Source organism: Salvelinus fontinalis, chromosome 2 (assembly GCF_029448725.1).
Source record: "Salvelinus fontinalis isolate EN_2023a chromosome 2, ASM2944872v1, whole genome shotgun sequence".
In the NCBI taxonomy this organism is placed as follows: Eukaryota; Metazoa; Chordata; class Actinopteri; order Salmoniformes; family Salmonidae; genus Salvelinus; species Salvelinus fontinalis.
Window position 1 is genome coordinate 73005509 of NC_074666.1, and position 21941 is coordinate 73027449.

Consider the following 21941-nt stretch of genomic DNA (forward strand, 5'->3'; position numbering starts at 1 on the left):
AACTGACTTAAGACAAGAATGTGAGGGCATTGCCAGTGGGAGTAGACTAATGTGGGTCGAATATTTCAGAATATTGTTATAAATGTAATTTCGTCATTCTGAACCCCAGGCCTTTTTCCTTCAAAAGTAACTCCTTTCACAAAACCGAACTGTTTTTGAGGTCCAAAAAATTATCCTTTGTCCATTGTGGCGCTTTCAGATATCAAGTGAACAAACATTACCCTTGTCTTAAGGATTTTTTGTGTCCCCCCCTCACCCCTCTGGCTGTGACATCCACTGATGTGCATCCTGCTTAATTATTTTTTCATAAGTTGCTCCCTGATTTTGTCCCAGGGGGAATTGGTTTCTCCTCATCCCAATCCATTTAAGGTGACCTTGTCTCATAGGGACAGTGCTGCAGCCCTCCCACATCCCTCCCTTTTTCTCTAGTCCCTGAGGCTCCACATTGGTAGGGGAGGTCAAGTACACCAAGCAGGTGTCACCTGACCCATTATGGAGATCTCTCCATGTCTCAGGTCTAAAGGCAGACATTTCAGCTAAGTGATATCCCAGAAAGGAGGGGTGTAAGAGGAGGTAGGTACTGAAGAGGAAACTGTATACAGTATATTTGTATTTAACTTGGCAAGTGAGTTAAGAACCAATTCTTATTTACAATGACTGCCTAGGAACAGTGGGACAGAACGACAGAGTTTTACCTTGGCAGCTCAGGGATTCAATCTAGCAACCTTTCAGTTACTGGCCCAACTCTCTAACCATTAGGCTACCTGCCGCCCCACTATATCACTACGAGGGACAGTCAAAGACCCAGTGCAGAGGAGTAAAGGGGTACCACGCCCTGTAGTGAAATGTTGCAGTTCCAAGACAAGTGGAAAAGGAAATGGCTGGGCAGAGTGTCTTAGCTGTGACCTCTACTGTTCACGCCAGATTGGGAGGGTGTTAAAAGCTTAACCTCTGAGGGACCTCCCAGTAGCGTGAGCTGCCCAGCCGTCCATCACCCCTCCTGACCAGTCTACTGTGACCACTTCACTGTGCCCTTCGGCTGTGTGACAGCCAGGGGAGGAGGAGAGGAATGCCACGCATGGCCCTGCCAGCTAGATCCTAATGGACAGGCCTGAGCACCAAGACGGACTGTAATCCAATAATAGTGGGCCATTGTGACGGAGGCACAGAACTCTCTACCTTCACACGCATACGACTCTCTCCCCACTATTATGAGTTTTCTGTCTAAAAAAATCCAGGAAAAAATTCTAAAGGATTTATTCATGGTGATATAGTTGATGGGAGAATATTCTCTTTGTTGCCTGTCTTTGGAAAGAGGCGCAATCCATTTTTATTTTAAGAACCAGGGCACTATTCAGAGTTGGAGCTCTTGCAAGACATCTAAAGTGCTTCTTGTTAAGGTCATGTCTGTTGTGACATAACAGTTTGTGTCATAGCGTGCCAAATGTTGCGTTAGATATGGAAATATGGACAAATTGTTTGCAAATGGTATTTTAGATAATCTGACATTCTTTTCGATCGTAATCCAAAATCAATCAGTCAATCAATGCAGCAGGGTGAAGGTAAATCATAGATGAATTCAGATGTATAAAAGATCCTTGTGAATAGTTCACAAACTCATAAAGGCTATCGAGCGACACTGCTCTCACTGACCTTGTTCCTTTCTGTTCTCAGCAAGAGCCTCATTGGCACAAGCTGTGTTTTCTTTCTCTCTCCTGATGAGCATGTCTCTGAGCAGTGTACAGCCTCTGCTCTGTGCTGTAGGAATCTGGAACAGCCAAATGCACAATATGAATTGATTATAATCCTTATATCCTGTCTATTAAAGAAGCAGGCTAAAGGAAGTGATTAGGTTGGCTTCATGAGTCTCATGCTCCCTTAGTCCCACATGCCTTTAACAGTGGCCTGGGTGGCTGTGGGCTGGGACTCAGCTCTCTAACCGCTAGCCTTCTGATTTTTATTATTTATTTTATTTGTTTTATTTTACGTTTATTTAACTAGGCAAGTCAGTTAAGAACAAGTTCTTATTTCTTTATCTTACTGATAAACACAATGATACCCTCACATCACCTCTAGTGATCCATGGTCATTTCATGCATTATGCACTGCTGTTGTGTGTGTTTGTCCACTGAAATCACATTTGAAGTGCCGGAGATGGATCAGCATGTATGGTGTGTGTGTGTGCGCGTGCAAGAGCAATATGCATATTGATGCCATCTGAGTTTTGATGGTACTCTGCATTATGAATTGGCATGGAAACACCTAGATATGCATTCATTCATTGCTTACTTATCCCAAAGTGTCTTTATGTCAAATTGGAAATATAATTATCTTTCTCCCATCTCCATATCAGGAGTTGGTGCATTTATTCTTGAGGACATACCACTTCAGAATAGAATCGCAGAGCCTCCTTGAATTCCATTGTGCCTGTTGAGCTTGAGTTAGGATTCAGTGTGTGCGACAGTGTTTACTATTCAGTTAAATGATTTTCACATTTGTATCATGTTGTATGAATGTGCTTTGTGAAAATGATACACCAACTTGCACAGCAATACAAACATAATTGTATAGCCTATTGTAGGGAATTAGTATTTGTGATCTCACACATTAAAGCACACGTTAAGTGTGATGCAGGTAAAAGTCATTGGGAGGCTAGTATGTCTTATTATAGTTCTCCTCAGGTTTAAGAGACTCCTATTCATTCTATCCTTTACATGGCATTCCATTCATAACTGTCTGTATCTCTTACTATGTTGAAAAGCAAGGACACTGTACACTATAACGTTGTGATTATCTCTGTGTGACTTAATGTTATGAGCTCCTGAAGGGGCGGATGGTAGCCTAGTGGGTAAGTCAAAATAAATCAAAATCAAATGTAATTATAAAGCCCTTCTTACATCAGCTGATATGTCAAAGTGCTGTACAGAAACCCAGCCTAAAACCCCAAACAGCAAGCAATGCAGGTGTAGAAGGACGGTGGCTAGGAAAAACTTCCTAGAAAGGCCAGAACCTAGGAAGAAACCTAGAGAGGAACCAGGCTATGAGGGGTGGCCAGTCCTCTTCTGGCTATGCCGGGTGGAGATTATAACAGAACATGGCCAAGATGTTCAAATGATGACCAGCAGGGATGACCAGCAGGGTCAAATAATAATAATCACAGTGGTTGTCGAGGGTGCAACAGGTCAGCACCTCAGGAGTAAATGTCAGTTGGCTTTTCATAGCCAATCATTCAGAGTATCTCTACCGCTCCTGCTGTCTCTAGAGAGTTGAAAACAGCAGGTCTGGGACAGGTAGCACATCCGGTGAAGAGGTGAGGGTTCCATTGCCGCAGGCAGAACAGTTGAAACTGGAGCAGCAGTACGGCCAGGTGGACTGGGGACAGCAAGGAGTCATCAGGCCAGGTAGCCCTGAGGCATGGTCCTAGGGCTCAGGTCCTCCGAGAGAGAGAGAAAAAAAGAAAGAAAGAAAGAAGGAAAGAAAGAAAGAAAGAAAGAAAGAAAAAGAGACAGAAAGAAAGAAAAAGAGAGAGAATCAGAGACAGCATACTTAAATTCACACAGGACACCAGATAAGACAGGAGAAATACTCCAGATATAACAGACTGACCCTAGCCCCCTGACACATAAACTACTGCAGCATAAATACTGGAGGCTGAGACAGGAGGGGTCAGGAGACAGTGTGCGTTGGGCCAGTAACTGAAAGGTCGCTGGGTCAAATCCCCGAGACGAGTAGGTGAAAAATCTGTCGATGTGCCCTTGAGCAAGGCACTTAACCCTAATTGCTCCTGTAAGTCACTCTGGATAAGAGCATCTGCTAAAATGTAAAACATTCCCCCTGTCTTCCCAGCATAGCTTTATATTCCATTAGTTTGCTCATACAGTTGGAAACATCACACCATATTAAAGACAATGTCAGGCGGGTTATTTGAAGGATTAATTTACATCTATATATTGTATATAGATACACAGCCTTTTATCAGGGCAGGGATATATTGCTGTCTCTATCTGCATTAGGGTTGCATGCTCCATGAGCTCATTAATAAGAGACATGCATTATTCATCAACTGTGCATTTTGATGGCAAGGTATAAAACAGCATTTTTTATGTAAACAGGGAAACAGTCGGACACTAGCGAGAGATGAGGAGACCACGCAGCCTTCAGGTTGGGGGTTGAAGTAAAGATGAAGTATAAGACCACTGGCAGGGCTTATTACCTGCTGGGCTGGAGCACGAGGAACCAGAGAAGAGAGGAAGGGTGACAATTACACAGCCATTCAGCTACAGGGCACGGCGTATACTAGCATGAAATGCTATTAGCGGGCTGACAAAGTTGTGAATTGAATGCTATAATGATGAAAAAGCCCTCTATGACATATCCAATTGTGTTAGGATGGAGATTAGTGTTATCTGCACTCCACCTGTCAATATCTATTATGAGGAGAGAGCAGCACAGGGCAGTGGTGGACATGGAATTGCTTCTGTCAGCATTACGCCAACAAGCTAGCTGACACCAGAAGAGCAGCAGTGACCATACCACACCTGTCTGAATACTAATACCAGGGAGAGCAGATCTAGCATGCATAGCAGGACAGCTACAGTACTGTGCTGTATGTGGCCCAGACACTCAGTGCTGCTATTGAAGAAAGACTGTTGTTCTGTAAAGGGAGGTTCTGCCATTACGTTGAAGGGATAGCTCATTCAAAGCTGGACCAAAGCTGACACAAATGGAGCAAATGGCTGAGAGATACAAACCATCTGACACCCAAATGCCAAAACACTGCAAGAAGCCCAGGCCAGGCTGTGTATTTGGGGGTTTGTTGGCTGTGATGTGTACAATGTCTTAGCTAATGTGGAAAGCCAATGGAGTGTCTACATTTTTCAGAATGTATTTACTCATAAATAGAGACACAGGTGCATGCAAACACACACGCACATACACACACACACAAACACACAGGAATATCCACAATCAGCTCATCAGAGAGAGAGGAAACTGCAGTGAGTGCAAATCAGTGCCCAGTAGGGTGGAGAACGAGCAATGAGATGTGTGTTTTGTTATGCACATCAAATCCTCTAGCTTTTCGGCATAATGGTGGTGGAACATTGAGCTGTAAGCGACAAGCTCTCATTCCAGCCACAAATGGCTGGTAATTGCAGCTCGGTGGAATGGCGTCCCAAAATCACAATTGCGGCTGATCCATAGTCATCATATACTCTCCGCTGGCTGCTTCATTAGACAACGCCTCAGAGTAGATTTAGAGTGACAAGAGGAAGAAGGACAGGTCCATACACTAGAGCAGTACATTTTCCCTCACACACATATATATATATATATATATATATATATACAGTATATATATATATATATATATATATAGATACTGAGTGCACAAAACATTGGGAACACCTTTCTAATATTGATTTGCACCCCCTTTTGCTCTCAGAACAGCCTCAATTCGGCGGGCATGGAATGTGTCGAAAGCATTCCACATGGATGCTGGCCCATGTTGACTCTAATACTTCCTACAGTTGTGTCAAGTTGGCTGGATGTCCTTTGGGTGGTGGACCATTCTTGAAACACATGAGAAACTGTTGAGCGTGAAAAACCCAGCAGAGGTGCAGTTCGTGACACACTCAAACCGGTGCGCCGGGCACCTACTACAATACCCTGTTCAAAGGCACTTCAATATTTTGTCTTGCCCATTCACCCTCTGAATGGCACACATACACAATCCATGTCTCAATTGTCTTGAGGCTTAAAAATCCTTATTTAACCTGTCTCCTCCTCCTCATCTACACTGGTTGAACAAGATTTAAAAAGTGACATCAATAAGGGATCATAGCTTTCACCTGGATTCATCTGGTCAGTCTATGTCATGGAAAGAGCAGGAGTTCCTGATGTTTTGTACACTCAGTGTATATCCTCTATATCCTGTACTGTATCCTGTAGTGTTCACTCATTCAGGGAAGCACAGCGTGTTAACTCTCTCTCAGACCTGTAACACGAACATAGTATTGACATCCTAAACAAATCCATAACCCATTCAGAAACACAGCTCTGTGTTGTTCACATTGAAGACACCCTGATGAAGGGAGTTGTTGCTTAGGGATATGAAAAATCTAATATTTGTGGCATGAAAGAAAACGCGGGTTGACTTCAGAACTGTGCTATTGAATAAAATAGAGGTGTGAGAGCCGAGAGTGGGCCGGTATGACAGGCCTGTTATCACTAGACTGTCCCTTGGGTGTTGTCCTGGAAAGGAAGGAACCAGGCTTCAGCAGCAGGCAGTACTGACAGAGAGAATGAGAGAGAAGTAGAGAGAGATTGAGAGAGAAGGAGAGGGATAGAGATAGGGAGAGAGGGCAAGAGAACCAGGCAGAAGACAATGGTTTTGGAGTTCTGAGGGGTGCAATCCCCAATAATGTGAGACATCAGTCAGGACCATTTCCTCATGCTGTGTGGCCACTTTTTATTAAAGCTCATTAAGAGAATGCAAGGAGTCTTTTATGCTAATTTCCCGTTCATCATGTTGCAGTGGGATATCGGCAAGAGGCTGGTCCCATTAATCTGGCCATGGAGAACAGTGGCTTTGAAGGCCATATCTTATAATAGCAGCTATTTGTCTTCAAACAAATCATTGTGGTGCACGTTCTCATGAACTGTCGACACCGCCCATCAGTAATGGCATTTTCTAACACCAAAATCTTGAGAATCTTTATTTTTTATATAGCCGAGCTGGTTACAACATAAATAAAGTATAGCCAAGTTGTTGACAATGGCAGACAGTCAGCCAGGCGGGCGGGCAGGGAAGCAGGCAGGCAGCACAGCGGTTCTATCAGACCAGATCTGTCCCTGGCAAAAATAATGTTGGTGTGATATGGTTCAATAATATAGAGTAAAATACAGAAACATGACTAAATAACATCTAAGATGTTTTTATAGGAAAGGAAAATAAGTAATTTGCCTTTATGGAGCAGTAATGATGCATTAAGCACTCTCATCTACTCTTGTATCCTTATCATTTCAGGTGTCTGGACACTCATCTCCTCTTGTATCCTTATCATTTCAGGTGTCTGAACATGTTTTTTCTGTGTCTGGACACTTGTAATATGTGGCAGAGAGGCAAGCAGGCAGGCAGGCGAGTGCAGGCAGCCAGGCAGACAGGCAGACAGGCCACCAGGCAGGCAGGCATGCAGGCAGGCGAGTGCAGAAGACAGTCAGCCAGGCGGGCGGGCGGGCGGGCAGGCGGGCAGGCGGGCAGGCAGGCAGGCAGGCAGGCAGGCAGGCAGGCAGGGAAGCAGGCAGGCAGCACAGCGGTTCTATCAGACGAGATCTGTCCCTGGGCGAGTTGAGTCTTCATGGGGGGAGAGACTGCAGCTCGAGGCACATCATATTCTTCCATCTCTCTCCAGCCTCAGACAACAGGCTGGGCAAAAGGACTGTGGGTGCCGCCAACTGTGAAATTAATTGAACTTGTGATCTGAGGGGTAGGGACTAGTATTCACCCTGAGGAGGCATGTGTGTGTCCACGCAAACATTAGCCCATGACAAAGGAACAACAGAGCCCAGAGGCAATGCATCCCAGGTCAGTTTCTTTCCACACTAAGATGTCTACGGACATGGCTGGATTACTGCTCCAGTTGACTTGGGTGACAGCTTGCAGCTTTTTCATTTGGATCTTGTGCGGGATAAATTTTTTTGGGGAAAAGTAATGTTATAATCTGTAGTGTTAAACATGTCAGATATTTTTCAATCATTAAGATTCTTTCAATGATAATCTTTCAAAGAGCCACATTATTGTTGTAGGAATAGACTTTCAACCAGTAAATCAATGATTACACAGGGGACCAGAAGGTTAAGAACACTGCCTGAACACACGCTCACCATTTTGGGGATATAATAGAATTTTATCAGTGGACTCAAGAATTCAATTACAGTACAGCCTGCTTCTGGACACACTGATACATATTTGTAGGGGGCTGTTACATTTTAGTGGAAAATATATTGTCTGCCCACCCGACACAGAGGGGATGGATGGATGGAGGCTTGAAACAGACTGCCGATGCATGCAGTGCGGCGAGTAGGCCATCACAAGTGCATTGCTTTAAGAAGTTTGTGTGCCTCCAAAGGCTCCCAGAAATGCAGTCTCTGGCAGGCCCCATGGATACAATGCAATCTCTGCTGCCCCACATTAGATAACTACCCTGAAACCTACATTGAGGTCAAATTGCACCAGTCACACAGCAGCAGCACTGAAAGACTCTGCCTTAAGGTGGATGGTTGTGGTTTAGAGTTTAGAAGTGACAAAAGGCTCTATCAGGCTATCAGTGTCTAAACTTGCAACCAATAGAGCATGATTTCACAAAGTATATATTTACATCCACTAATTCAGCCAAGTGTAAAGGACTTTAATGCAAGGATACATGGTGAGAGGAGCAATAATATAACAGCTATCTAGAACCTGGAAGGGTTCTTCCCATAGGAGAACCCTTTGAAGAACCCTTTTTGGTTCCAGGTAAAACCCTTTTGGTCCAAGCTAAAAACCTATTGGGTTCCATGTAGAACCTGTCGTGACTTTACCTTCATTAATCTGATTACTGTTATTCATTTAATCCACTAAATATGTTTAATTGTTACCCGATTAAATTAATCATGTAACAATTAACTCATTAGGATTTGGGGCACCATGGAATAAATTGTTAAACGAGTTACCATCTCCCGAATTAAACTCAAGAGATAAACTCCTCTTCCTCCAGTTTGTAACGGCGATCCTCCTCCTCTCCATCTTCGGAAAAGGAGGAGTATTGAGGGAACCAAGGCGCAGCGAAGTTTGAACACATATTTATTCAACAAGACGAAAAACGAACACGAACTACACTTGAAATGATACAAAATAACAAACGACGTAGACTGACCTAAACATGAGAACTTACATAGACACGAAGAACGCACGAAATAGGAAACAGACTACATAAACCGAAACAGTCCCGTGTGGTACGAAATAACATACAGACACGGAAGACAATCACCCACAACGAACACTGTGACAACGCCTACCTAAATATGACTCTTAATTAGAGGAACGCCAAACACCTGCCTCTAATTAAGAGCCATACCAGGCAACCCAAAACCAACACAGAAACAGAAAACATAGAATGCCCACCCAAACTCACGTCCTGACCAACTAACACATATAACAAATTAACAGAAATAGGTCAGGAACGTGACACAGTTATATATGGATAACAGTAATTTATTAATCATTACCTCATATCAGTCTCATAATTCTGAATGGTCACAACCTTCTTGGATACGCAAAAACCCCAGCCTTGAGTACTACACAAATTAGTTTCAATATTTATTTATTAGCAAACTAAAAAATAACACAGTATACACATACACACGTCCATGAGACAAAGGTCCCTAGTGTACTGTCATGACGTTGGCCTAGGGGTAGGTTTATGACAGTCATAAATACCTCTTTCCCCCCTTTTCCTTCTCCCTACTATAACTGATGTGACATAAGAAAACCCCTTGGTTAACATAGAGATGCTGGGGACATCAGAAAGTGGGGGGGGATGAACTATATTCTGGTAATCCGACCAACTGAACATATGCGGTGGTACTTAAGGTATATTATGTCAGTTCGGTTGCCCTCTGACACATTCTCATCAATGATAGAATGACATAAACTCTACTGTGGAAAGTCTAAACGTCAGAGGTATCGGATTCACATGGAATTGTTGTTTAATTCAAATGTTTGAATATGAAATTATTTGTGAAGAGATTAACACAAATATCATTTGTTATATCCTATGCACAACGTATTGGATGGAAACTTAACATATAAAGGGGGTATCCATTCCAAGTTACAGTATTTGGTCCATACAGTGTTTAATAACATCACAAAATGAAAAACAATATCATATTAGTTTTCTACATCTCCCCACTGACCATTTCCCACATGCTTTATGATAGAATTATTGTTCCATTATCCACTTTTTGGACATCAGAGGTTTTGGTGGGTAAAAGTCTTCTGGAGACGAAGAACATTTCAATCCCAGTACTAGAGAGACAGAAAGAGAGTTCTCTCCTGCTTACATTTTACGACCGGGTGTGAAGGTGTCAAAAACCCCACCGTTCCCTCCTCCCCCCCTTTGCGGATGGGAGAGAGTCTGGTGATTGTCAGTCATTGCCAAGCTGATCTGACCCATTGTGATCCTCACGTGTAGAAATGATCAAAGCCTTTCCCAAAAGTGTTCCACCTGGAACCAAAAATGGTTATCTTATGGGGAGAGAATAACTCTTTTGAAACCCTTTTTTAAAAGAGTACATAATGAAGGGTAACATTTTGTTGAAAACGGTCAAACCTTGCAAGTAAGAGCATCCTGATAAAAAGGGTAATGCAAAGATAATGAGACAAGCCTTTAACAACTCTAAGTACAGTGGATTTGCAACATAATTAAGACAAACTAACAAGAGTGATATAAAAAGCTGTGACAATAGACTGGAGAATGAGTGGTAAAATACCCCTCTACTGCAAGAGTCTGTACTCCAGGCTAGTCTACAAGTCATGAATAACAACCTTAGTGCTTCTCCCTGATCTGAACAGTATTTCAGTTCAAAACTGACCACAGATCATTTGTCAAGGAGAGATTTTTACCTCCAAAAATCGCTTGTTAATCGCTTGTCCAAAAATCGCACATTAAATATGAATACCTCTCCAGAATACATTGTTATGGAAAATTTTCAGGAAGGTAGTGAATGAGTTGCTTTACTAGACATATGATGTTCATGTCTCAAGGCGATGCTGGTCGAATATCATCTTGGTGTTGCTTCCTGGACTAAGGAAATTACATTCACTTATATACAGTGCATTCGGAAAGTATTCAGACCTCTTGACTTTTTCCACATTTTGTTACGTTACAGCCTTATTCTAAAATTGATTTTAAAAATGTAATCAATCTACACACATTACCCCATAACGACAAAGCGAAAACAGAAACTCGAAATTGAGCTCAGGCGCATCCTGTTTTCATTGATCATCCTTGAGATGTTTCTACAATTTGATTGGAGTCCACTTGTGGTAAATTCAATTGATTGGACATGATTTGGAAAGGCACACACCTGTGTATATAAGGTCCCACAGTTGACAGTGCATGTCAGAGCAAAAACCAAAGCCATGCTGTCGAAGGAATTGTCCGTAGAGCTGAGAGACAGGATTGTGTCTGCAGCATTGAAGGTCCCCAAGAAAACAGTGGCCTCCATAATTCTTGAATGGAAGAAGTTTGGAACCACCAAGACTCTTCCTACAGCTAGCTGTCCAGCCAAACTGAGCAATCTGGGGAGAAGGGCCTTGGTCAGGGAGGTGACCAGGAACCCGATGGTCACTCTGACAGAGCTCCAGAGTTCCTCTGTGGAGCTGTGAGAACCTTCCAGAAGGACAACAATCTCTGCAGCACCACCAATCAGGCCTTTATGGTAAAGTGGCCAGACGGAAGACACTCCTCAGTAAAAGGCATATGACAGCCCACATGGAGCTTTCCAAAAGGCATCTAAAGGTTACTGTCACAATGGCGTGTATAAGTGGCAGAGGAAGTCAGGCGCAGGAGAGTCAAAATAGAGTGTAGCATGGAGTACTTTAATAAAAGTTCCAGTAATAAGCTCCATAACACTCACGAAAAAATATAATACAAAATCTGGGTACGAAGACCCATCGCACACTTATACACAAAACACACAACACTTGACAACGAACAATCTCTGACAAACACATGAAGGGAAACAGAGGGTTAAATACACAACAGGTAATGAATGGGATTGACAACAGGTGTGTGGGAAGACAAGACAAAACCAATGGAAAATGAAAAATAGATCGATGATGACTAGAAGACCGGTGAAGTCGACCGCCGAACACCGCCCGGACAAGGAGAGGCAACGACTTCGGCAGAAGTCGTGACAGTTACTTTCAGACCATGAGAAATAAGATTCTCTGGTCTGATGAAACCAAAATGTTACTCTTTGGCCTGAATGCTAAGCATCACGTCTGGAGAAAACCAGGCACCGCTCACCACCTGGCCAATACCCTCCCTACGGTGAAACTTGGTGGTGGCAGCATCAGGCTATGGGGATGTTTCTCAGCGGCAGGGACTGGGAGAATTGTCAGAATTAAGGGAAAGATGAACGAAGCAAAGTACAGAGGGATCCTTGATGAAAACCTGCTCCAGAGCACTCAGGACCTCAGACTGGGGCAAAGGTTCACCTTCTAACAGGACAATGACCCTAAGCACACAGCCAAGACAGCACAGGAGTGGCTTCGGGAGAAGTATCTGAATGTCCTTGAGTGGCCCAGCCAGAGCCCGGACTTGAACCTGATTGAACATCTCTGGACAGACCTGAAAAGGTGTGTCATGCGACGCTCCCCATCCAATCTGACAGAGCTTGAGAGGATCTGCAGAGAAGAATGGGAGAATCCCCAAATACAGGTGTGCCAAGCTTGTAGAGTCAAGCTTATAGCGTCATACCCAAGAAGACTCGACGCTGTAATCGCTGCCAAAGGTGCTTCAACAAAGTATTGAGTAAAGGGTCTGAATTCTTATGTGAATGTAAGATTTCATTCTATTTCAATTATTTTTTGAAAACATTTCTTAAAACCTGTTTTTGCTTGTCATTATGGGGTGTTGTGTGTAAATTGACAAACGGGGAAAACGATTTAATCCATTTAAGAATAAGGCTGTAATGTAGGAAAAGTGAAGGGGTCTGAATACTTTCCGAATGCGCTGTTTAGCATTCAGAATATAGCGATATTTAATTAGAATGCTTTGAATATGGCGTTCAAATATTATGACCTTCATGAACACAACCATCTGTGTTGCAAATGGAGGCTGCTTTACTTAATCAATTGAAACGTCTAAGCTTTTAAGCCGCATTCCACCAAATATCTGAGATATGCATAATAATGACCTCGTTACAGAAGGCACGGCAGAGTGCTTGGGCATTGTGTTGGGGAGATTGGATGCAAAACCCACTTTTATCATTTGTAATCTATCCTTCAGAGGACCCCGAAGAAAATGAAGAAAAAAATGGAGGAAGGCAGATTGTAGGGGAACAAGAAAGCGTCAGCCTTTTCTTTGAGAAACCAGCCAGTCAGTTCAAAATTGAAACCAGACTGATTCATTCTGGGCACGAATGCAGCTCCAGCCATCTACGGTATTTGTGATGCGGTCTAATGCCAGGTTCATGAAAAGACACTTTGTCAAGGACATGAGCTCCAGCATCTACAAATAAAACGTATCAACTGTTACCAATTTCGAAAAAGCAGCCAGGCAAATAGATCATAAGAAAATAGTGGTGTTCACTGAGAATATCGTAGATATTCCCCCTTTCACCCTAGACTTCTCACAGTTCTTTAATTTCTCTAACTTTAAATATTTTGCCAAGCTGCACTGCTTCTTGACACACTGCTTGCTTAACCTGGAAGCCAGCCGTACCAATGTGTCGGAGGAAACACCGTATAACCAAAGTCACAAGGAGTCACTAGAGCATGATGGGACAAGGACATCCTGGCCGGCTAAACCATCCCCTAACCCGGACAACGCTGGGCCAATTGGGCGCCGCCTCATGTTTCTGCTGGTCGCGGCCAGCTGCAACACAGCCTGGGATCAAACCCGAGTTTGTAGTGATGCCTCAAGCACTGCAATGCAGTGCCTTAGACCGTTGCGCCACTCTGAAGGCCTAACAACAACAAATATAAATGTACCACAGTAACTATATCTTGTGGATAGATATCACCCAGGTGACATTTAAACATTGAGACATAGAAGAGTACTGTAAAAGAGACTTAGCTCTCATGTATTCCTCATCATGTGTCACCCTCAGAGGGAGATATTCCCATTAACACTCAGATTACTGCACTCCATCATCTGAGATAAAATTTCAAATAAATTGCATACAGCGTAATGCTGTGTTATATTCGGGAGGAGATAATCCTCTCAACAGCTCTCTGGTCTTACGGAGCATGATGCCCGATTTCCACTTACAAGTCTGTGTGTTCGTCATATGTGCAGTGTGGTAATGCAATATATAAAAAAAGATGTATCAAAAGTTCCTGCTTTACTTCGAGGCTGAAGCATCTCCATGAGCCAAACTAACAAATTCTCTCTCCTCTTCTCCAATGCCCTCTGACTCCAATCAACTCTTCACTACATCTATCTCCATAACATTATTTCACCCAGTGTTCCACAGAATACCAGGTATGGTCCACTTATTCCATTTCAAAATCATGTTACTTGTGGTGCGTAGTGTATGGTGCTCAATGACCACTTTAAAGTCTTTCATACACAGCAGGAGATTGACAATTGCCAGACGTGCTAGACAAAAAGTGATCATCATAAGCCCTATTTTGCACCAGAGAATAATCAGATGATGGAAAGGCCTATTCATTGTAGTGGAGGGAAGTGAATAAGAGTATATTTCTTCAGTCATCTCAACATCTCAGTACTTAAGACAATCACCCCACTCCTACTCCACTTCTAAAGCTGAATCGTCATTTCATCTGATCCATTAGCTCCAGTCAGCAGATGAAAAGTCAACCTGAGGCCTGATCCAGTTGACCATGCCTTAACATGTCTCCTAATGCGATCTCAAACATGAATCACTTTCACATTCATCAAAAAAAATGACATTTACAGTATTATAACTTAAAGGCCCAATGCAGTTATTTTTATCTCAATATCAAATAATTTCTGGGTAGAAACTGTGATTGTTTTCAATCAAAAAGTCAAAAAGAAACAAAAACAACTTCTTACCAAGAGTGGTCTGGGAGTGTTCTGAGTGGGGAGGGGAAACTCATTTACCACCTGGTGATGTCACCAGGCAGGCCAAAACTCCATCCCACCAAAACAGGCTGAAATTTCAGGTGGTCTTTTCAAACAGCTCTTACACTAAAATGGCATTATCATAATTTTCTTTGTTTTTGACTGCACTGGGTTTTTTGTGTATCCACGTACACACACACACGCACACACACAAAACACACACACACACATACACACACACACAACACACACACACACACACACATACACACACACACACAACACACACACACACATACACACACACACACACACACACACACACACACACACACACACACACACACACACACACACACACACACAGTACGCAGCATTCCAAATAATTTACAGAACTTGTTCCGGAGTGTTGAACTTTTCATAGTAGTTCTCGCAATTAGACGTAAATGTTTGGCAGGGATCCAAGATGAATCCTGTCTGAATGGAGTATAGCATCTCATCGTATGATAATTTGTTCTGCATCCCATTGCAGTGATGTCCTAGGTGGCAACGTAAAGTTTGATCAGCAACATTGTTGTATATCATAACCACTGACAAAGAGCCAGGGTTGCTCATGAGAGAGTGTATTTTATTACAGGAAGACCTCCGGCTGGCCTACGTAGAATAGTGTATCACAACACATCACATTCAACCCCATCTGACGAAACCAGTTATGCTCTGCTGGTTTTAACATGATTGTCTTCTCTTTGAAGACATCACCATTCTCTATTGGACTTGATATCATAACCTTAAAAGGCCTCAGACTGTGGCCAAAGTTAGCTGTTAGCCCAAAAAGTCGGGCAGAGCGTACAGAATTTCATTAGCTTCTGTCTGTTCACGTCTTCTGACGTTGTATGCATCGAGGCACTGTGCTGTAGTCGTACAGCCATGTGGGCATCTCTTCTCTGAGCCCGGCATTGCATCCACAGTTAATTAAATGTGTACACACTTTGGTTTGATAAATCTGCCCACAGGAGTTTGTCAACGTTATTTATGATAACCAAAATAATGCAGTTCAGCTCTACACATCCATGTTGGGATGTACGAAAGCAGAAACAAACTCCAAATTGTAAATGTTTTTTCACAGAAAAAAAACGTTTGAATATTGCCTAGCATTTTAAATGCATAACATTTTCTATATGAAATGAGTAGTAGGCCAACAACAAGAAAAAAACTCCCTCAAATTGTATAGACGTACTGATTACTGCATGTTAAATCAAAGCGGTGTTGGTCTTTAGCAAATTAAAGCCATTTAGAATACGATTACACACATTACGATTTAAATGACTTCATCGGGATGCATAGGTGTCTGACATTTTGCCTTGGCAATGCCAGTACTCAGTGGAAGTGACTAGACAGACAATTAAAATGTCAGAGCCAAGGAAAAGGCTTAAAAACGCAGACTGACAATAAGACGCAATGAAGCCCAAGCCAGATAACGAGATCAGGGAGAGGAAATGAAATCTACAGTGAGTGCTGGCACTTGACCCCATTATTCAGAGTGAGCGGGGAGTTGTGTCTCGGCTTTATTGCCCTTTGCACTGACTTCGTTCATTTGAGAAAATGATATGATCTTTGTTGCTGCTCATGGCCTAGTTTCACAACTGAAATGAATGAAGTTGTGATTAGACACCTCATTGGAGATTTTTATTTGAAATGACCTCCGATTGGATTATTTTAGACTGTTCAAAGTTGTTCTGTTTTACCACTCGAATCTACCAATATGTAGTAGAACTACAGAACTTTCTGATTCATGTGTTTTTGAGGAAAGTTTTAAACCTAACAATTACCAACAATGACGTAACTTGTTTATTTAGGTGTGTGCGTAGAGATCATACAATTTATTACATGTTTCAATTTCTTTCTGTGGGTGGGTGTTTTTCAGGGTGCAGACTATCACAGCAGCTGTCGTTCTTATATCAACACCTCTATCAGAGGCTGTCACCATATATGAGGTTACCATAGAAACACGGCCCAGGAAATTGTGTTTTCATACTGTTTTGCAATAGATTGATGTTTGATATACCGTACTTGGGGTTGGGTGTGGATCTGAAGTTTACACTCAATATGCATGGTAATATCCCTCTGGTCCTGCCTGGGTTGTGTGCCGAGAGGCTCCAAGACATGTTCTCACTGCTGCAGCCAGCCTGTTGACATACTGGGTGGAATGGCTGGATTCTAATGAAACCAGGGGATCCACAGGCTTAATGAGGTGGAGAAATTATCCAGTTTTCCCACCACGCTCCCTGGGAAGACAGATGCTCAGTAGGCAGCGGTTTAGCTTTTCATGTCGGGAATGAGGAACACATTTCAATGCACACTACGTTGTCTGGAGTGGTTATTGCATGAAACATATTCTCATTAGCAGGGCTTAATGGAAGATAGAGTGATCTGATGATAATTGACATTCACGTTGGCTGTGTTGCATCAGCTGAACAGGGGTACATTTTTGGCAAGGTTTGGTTACTGAGGGACCACAAATCCATTAAACTCTTCAATTGGTTGAGAGCAGTTTTTTTTATAGCCTGCCACAAGAGATAATTCAGCCAACCATCTTGTTCGTTTCAATAACGTTGAATATGAGAGATCTCCGGATTTTCCACATTTGAAGGTTCTTATTATTATGTGGTGAAATAATTCTCCTAAAATAAGTCCCTCTGTAAATTCGATCTGACGTAAACAAATGTTTTTTAATATATATTTACAAACTTATTATACAAGTAAACGTGTTAAATTATTATTTATATTAAACTTTAAATTCTTAGTGTTACCAGCACCATGCTGCTACCAGCGGAATCATTTTGACCTAGTTGATCTTTGAAAAGGACTGGTAAGAATTGGGTGGGTGTTTTTGTGAATCTTAGGTAATCTACCAGAGGCCAGGACCAGCCCATGGCTGGCACTGTGTGGAAGACAAGTCAACAGAGTTGTGTGGAGTGTAATGCCAGGCCATTACCTGGAGCTGGGGAAAGCATGACTCACATTAGATTAGAGCAGTCCTCTTTCATGGTTCCCAAAGGAACACATTTGTCTTGTGGCACTCACAAAATATTGGCTAATTGTGACAAATGTGTCCTGCACAGCACAACACTTTACAATTTATACTGTACTCTCCTGTACAGAGCCCGTTCATTACTAGAATTCATTATGCACTGTGGACAGGCCTGGCGGACAGGCCTGGCGAATTGAAAGGTACCAATTTACTTTAACAATATGCAGGGCGTCCTTAATCCCTTGCTAGACCTCATCAATGAAATGGATGGCTGTGAATGCAGAGCCCATGCATCTTCAAAACACCCTACTATATCAGCTGGGTTTAGAGGCCTGATTACAGAACTTGCTTAGTTGGCAACCTAAACTTTAAAATGGAAGTGCAAGACTTTATCTTTGGCTCTGCCTGGTCGCTTTGGGGGCAGCTCACTTGTATTTGGGTTCCAAAGTCATGACATCTGTGAGTGGCTCGTGGCACTCACCCCTCCCCTTGCACCTTTCTATGGACCACAAGGTCCTGAGACGTGTTGTGTGTTATATAAGTGCTGTCCTGGGTCCAGACAAATGTCGAAATGAGCTCGTGAGATCAAGTTGCTGGGTCTGTGGACAGGTTGTTGGCACTGCGGGTCGATGCGGGTAGTGGTAGTGCAAATCGACCCCAAGCCTCCTCGCGCTGCACAGGCTGCCCTAGTTAAAGGGGTATTTTAAGACTTCCCAGACGGGTTTATTTGCCCTCTAACGGCAGTCTGTCTCTTTCTTAAGTTCAGCCTCTTCTCCTTCTGAAGCATCCATCTCCTACAGATTGAAGGAATCAGCGTAAGAAAGTCAGCCTCGTTGTACATATTGTGGCACCATGTACCTGTCTTCTCTCAGTGAATTGTATGCTACAAATACTGCTACCAAAACAGAAGGTCTCCCACTGGGAACACACTGGTTGAATCAACGTTGTTTCCACATCATTTGTGGACAGTCAGTGATTATCTGTTCTACTCAATAATATTGTTGTCTGCTAAACAAAGAATTCAAATGAAGTGCGTATTACAAGAATGAGATTGGGAAGGCGACATTGTCTTGCAATGTTGAAGTGCTTGTATGATTAATGGTATGAAAAGTAATTGAATGACTTGTAAAAACTGCATGATACATCAATAACTGAATCCGTATCAGAAGAAAAATGTTTGATGCTGTGAAACCCTTTTAGAGGGTAGTTTCTATAATAACTAGATAAACGTGCACATTGTTGTTGGATACTGAGTCATCTGGGTGAAGCCCTTGCATTAAGTATCCTGATGAAAAAGAGGAAAAAGTGAATTGATGATCGTCATGACCCAACACAGCAGTGGCTTTCAGTTAAAGTATTTCACATAGCACCATTTTGTCTTCTGATGAGTTTCAGACAAATGTGATTTCAAAATCAAATCAAATCAAATTGTATTAGTCACATGCGCCGAATACAACAGGTCTAGATCTTACAGTGAAATGCTTACTTATAAGCCCCTAACCAACAATTCAGTTTAAGAAATACGAATAAGAATAAGAAATAAAAGGAACAAGTCATTAAAGAGCAGCAGTAAAATAACAATAGCGAGACTATACACAGGGGGTACCAGTACAGAGTCAATGTGCGGGGGCACCGGTTCCATAACGCCATATTGCACGGGTCCATATTGCACGGGTCCATATTGCTGTCATTTTGAATAGCCTTTACCAGACTTACATATAAGAACATGTCATTAGCAGGGCGTTGTTTGAAATGGTCTCTCCCATTGTGCCCTGTTATTTGTGTCTGTTTCCATGCTCAACGCTCTCTCCTCTGACTGCCTCTGTGAATAATGAGCCACGCCCCGTTTTTTTCCCTTCATTTTTTCATTCAATATCCCAAACGGGGATGTGAATGATGAATTTCCATATCTACCGTTGATTGTTTAATCTGACAGACTGATAATAGATGTTTAATGGAGTCAGCAGAGAGGGCGGTGTCAGCCAGTTCACTTCTTAAAGAGACCCATTATCTCTAACACACTTATGATCAGCGTTTCCGGAAAGTTGCTGAAGACCTTTTGTAATTGGATTTACATCGCCTTCTTTGACTATTTGGAAATCCTGACAGGTGTGGAGTGTCAGCTATGTAATTTTCAACACTGGTGGGTGGAGTGGTGTATACTGTACCCTATGAGACATGCTGTGTGTAAGACTGACTCAACAGGCAGTTCTTTGTTTTCCCCCATGTTCCCCTTAGTACATTGTGTTCTGAGTTCTAAGGCAGGAGCAGACAGCACAGCTATGAGATTGAATGACCAAATAGATCATAGTCCTTTAATGCCTGTTGACTATTCATCTCCGAGGAGTCAAAACCCACAAAACCAATGGATAGATGTGCCTTACACCCCAAAATGTGCAAAAAGGAGAGTGGTGGAAATATGAGACTTTGAGGAATACCTGTAAAATCATCCCACTCATAGTCATAGGGGTACTTTCGTCTCCAAACCCCATGCCTTCAAGCCATTTTAGCCCATACAGTCTGAGTTCAAAGTCATCTCACAGCTCGATGAGGTGTCATTTTCTATTAACACAGATTTACAGCACCCTCTATCTCTCTCTGATCAAACATATTAGCTACAGACCTATACTTTCTGTAAACAGTCTGAAAAGTACCTTGCTGAGCATGGTCTCTTTCAGTGGAAATGGGTTTTTCAGGGACATCTTGAAACAGGCAGCCTTGAAAAGGCACAGTGAAATTATCTCTTCCTGTTGTCTAATTAAAGAGCTGAGCTGTATGGCTGGGGGAAGAGAGAGAGGGAAAGAGAGAGAGAAAGAAAGAGAGACATAAAAGAGAAGAGCAACATTTGACCTGTGCAGGCATATTGACAGCAGAAGTCTTCAGACGGAAGACAACAAGAGCAGTGTAGAGATAGCAAGTACTTCAATTACCCTACAGTTTGATGCCTTCCTAAACACGTCACAGCTCAAAACAAATTGTTCCCTCAAATTGTTGTTTAATTTCTTCTATATGTGTGCTTAACCCTTTACACTTGTGGAAATTGGCCCATGTGGACATGGACAAATTAAAACGTTTCTAACAGAAAAACTACACAAAGCATATAAACGACCATGGTAGCAATTGAAAGAGAACCCTTTGGAGATTATGGGGAAATTATCAGACCAAAGGTTAGGACACAACAGTTCACCTGGCACAAGACTGAATCCAAACGTCACACTGTTGATTTTATGTGCATTTTACATTAACTATACTTTTCACAGCATTTGTCAATAACGAAATCTGAAAATTCTCTGGATACATTCAGTAACATAATAAGAATATTTGAGAAGGTGCAAGATCAGAAAAAAACAATTACAAGGGTACTGGTGGTCCAAGTGCACACACACCTCTCCAAACTGTACATTTCCTGAGTAATTCTAACTCACTTTTATGACAAGGAAAGAGCCTTCAACTTTAAGGTGCATTTCCGTGCTCTCCTAGCTTTCCCATTGAGGAACTGAAGCAAGCATCCTTGTAACTGCTCACTGGACACACACTGGTAGAATCAACTTTGTTTCATCGTCATTTCAATTAAATGTGTAGGGGATGGTAGAAAAAATAATGACAAATTAGGTTATATCTACAGTAGCTTTGATTGGACTGATACATTCAAAATCTTATCTAGCAGTCATCATCATGAATCAAGTCGACAATCTACAGGCAAATCCTTTTTAATCCTTGTCATATGAAGATAAATAATGGAGAGAAATTATAGATAAAACGTATCGGTGCTCATCGGCCATTGAACATAAACATTACACAACAAGTTCGAAATCGCAAATTCAACGATGAGTGGTTTGGAAGGAATCAGTGGCTAACTGCAAGCATTGCAAAGCAATCACTAGCCTGCTATTTAGTGGAGTGTTTGTGTGGGACCCAAGTCTTGTTTTAAGGGTGTCTTTTCCAAGCTTAAAATGATAAACATTCAACATTGGTCATGCTGTCAATCCAGCATGACTTCTGACGTGCTCAAAACAGCTGGAAACTGGGAACTGGGAAATCTGACTTCAGTGAGTTTAAGACAACTGGGAAATCTGAAAAAAGGAGCTCCGGCA

The 21941-nt window shown here is 42.3% G+C and overlaps 1 protein-coding gene across 5 annotated transcripts in view; it reads left to right on the forward strand.

Moving 5' to 3' along the window:
* The window catches only part of LOC129825265 (protein shisa-6-like), a 65208-nt gene that overhangs the window by 23649 nt on the left and 19618 nt on the right, over positions 1-21941 (forward strand). The gene's annotated exons all lie outside the window — the stretch shown is intronic.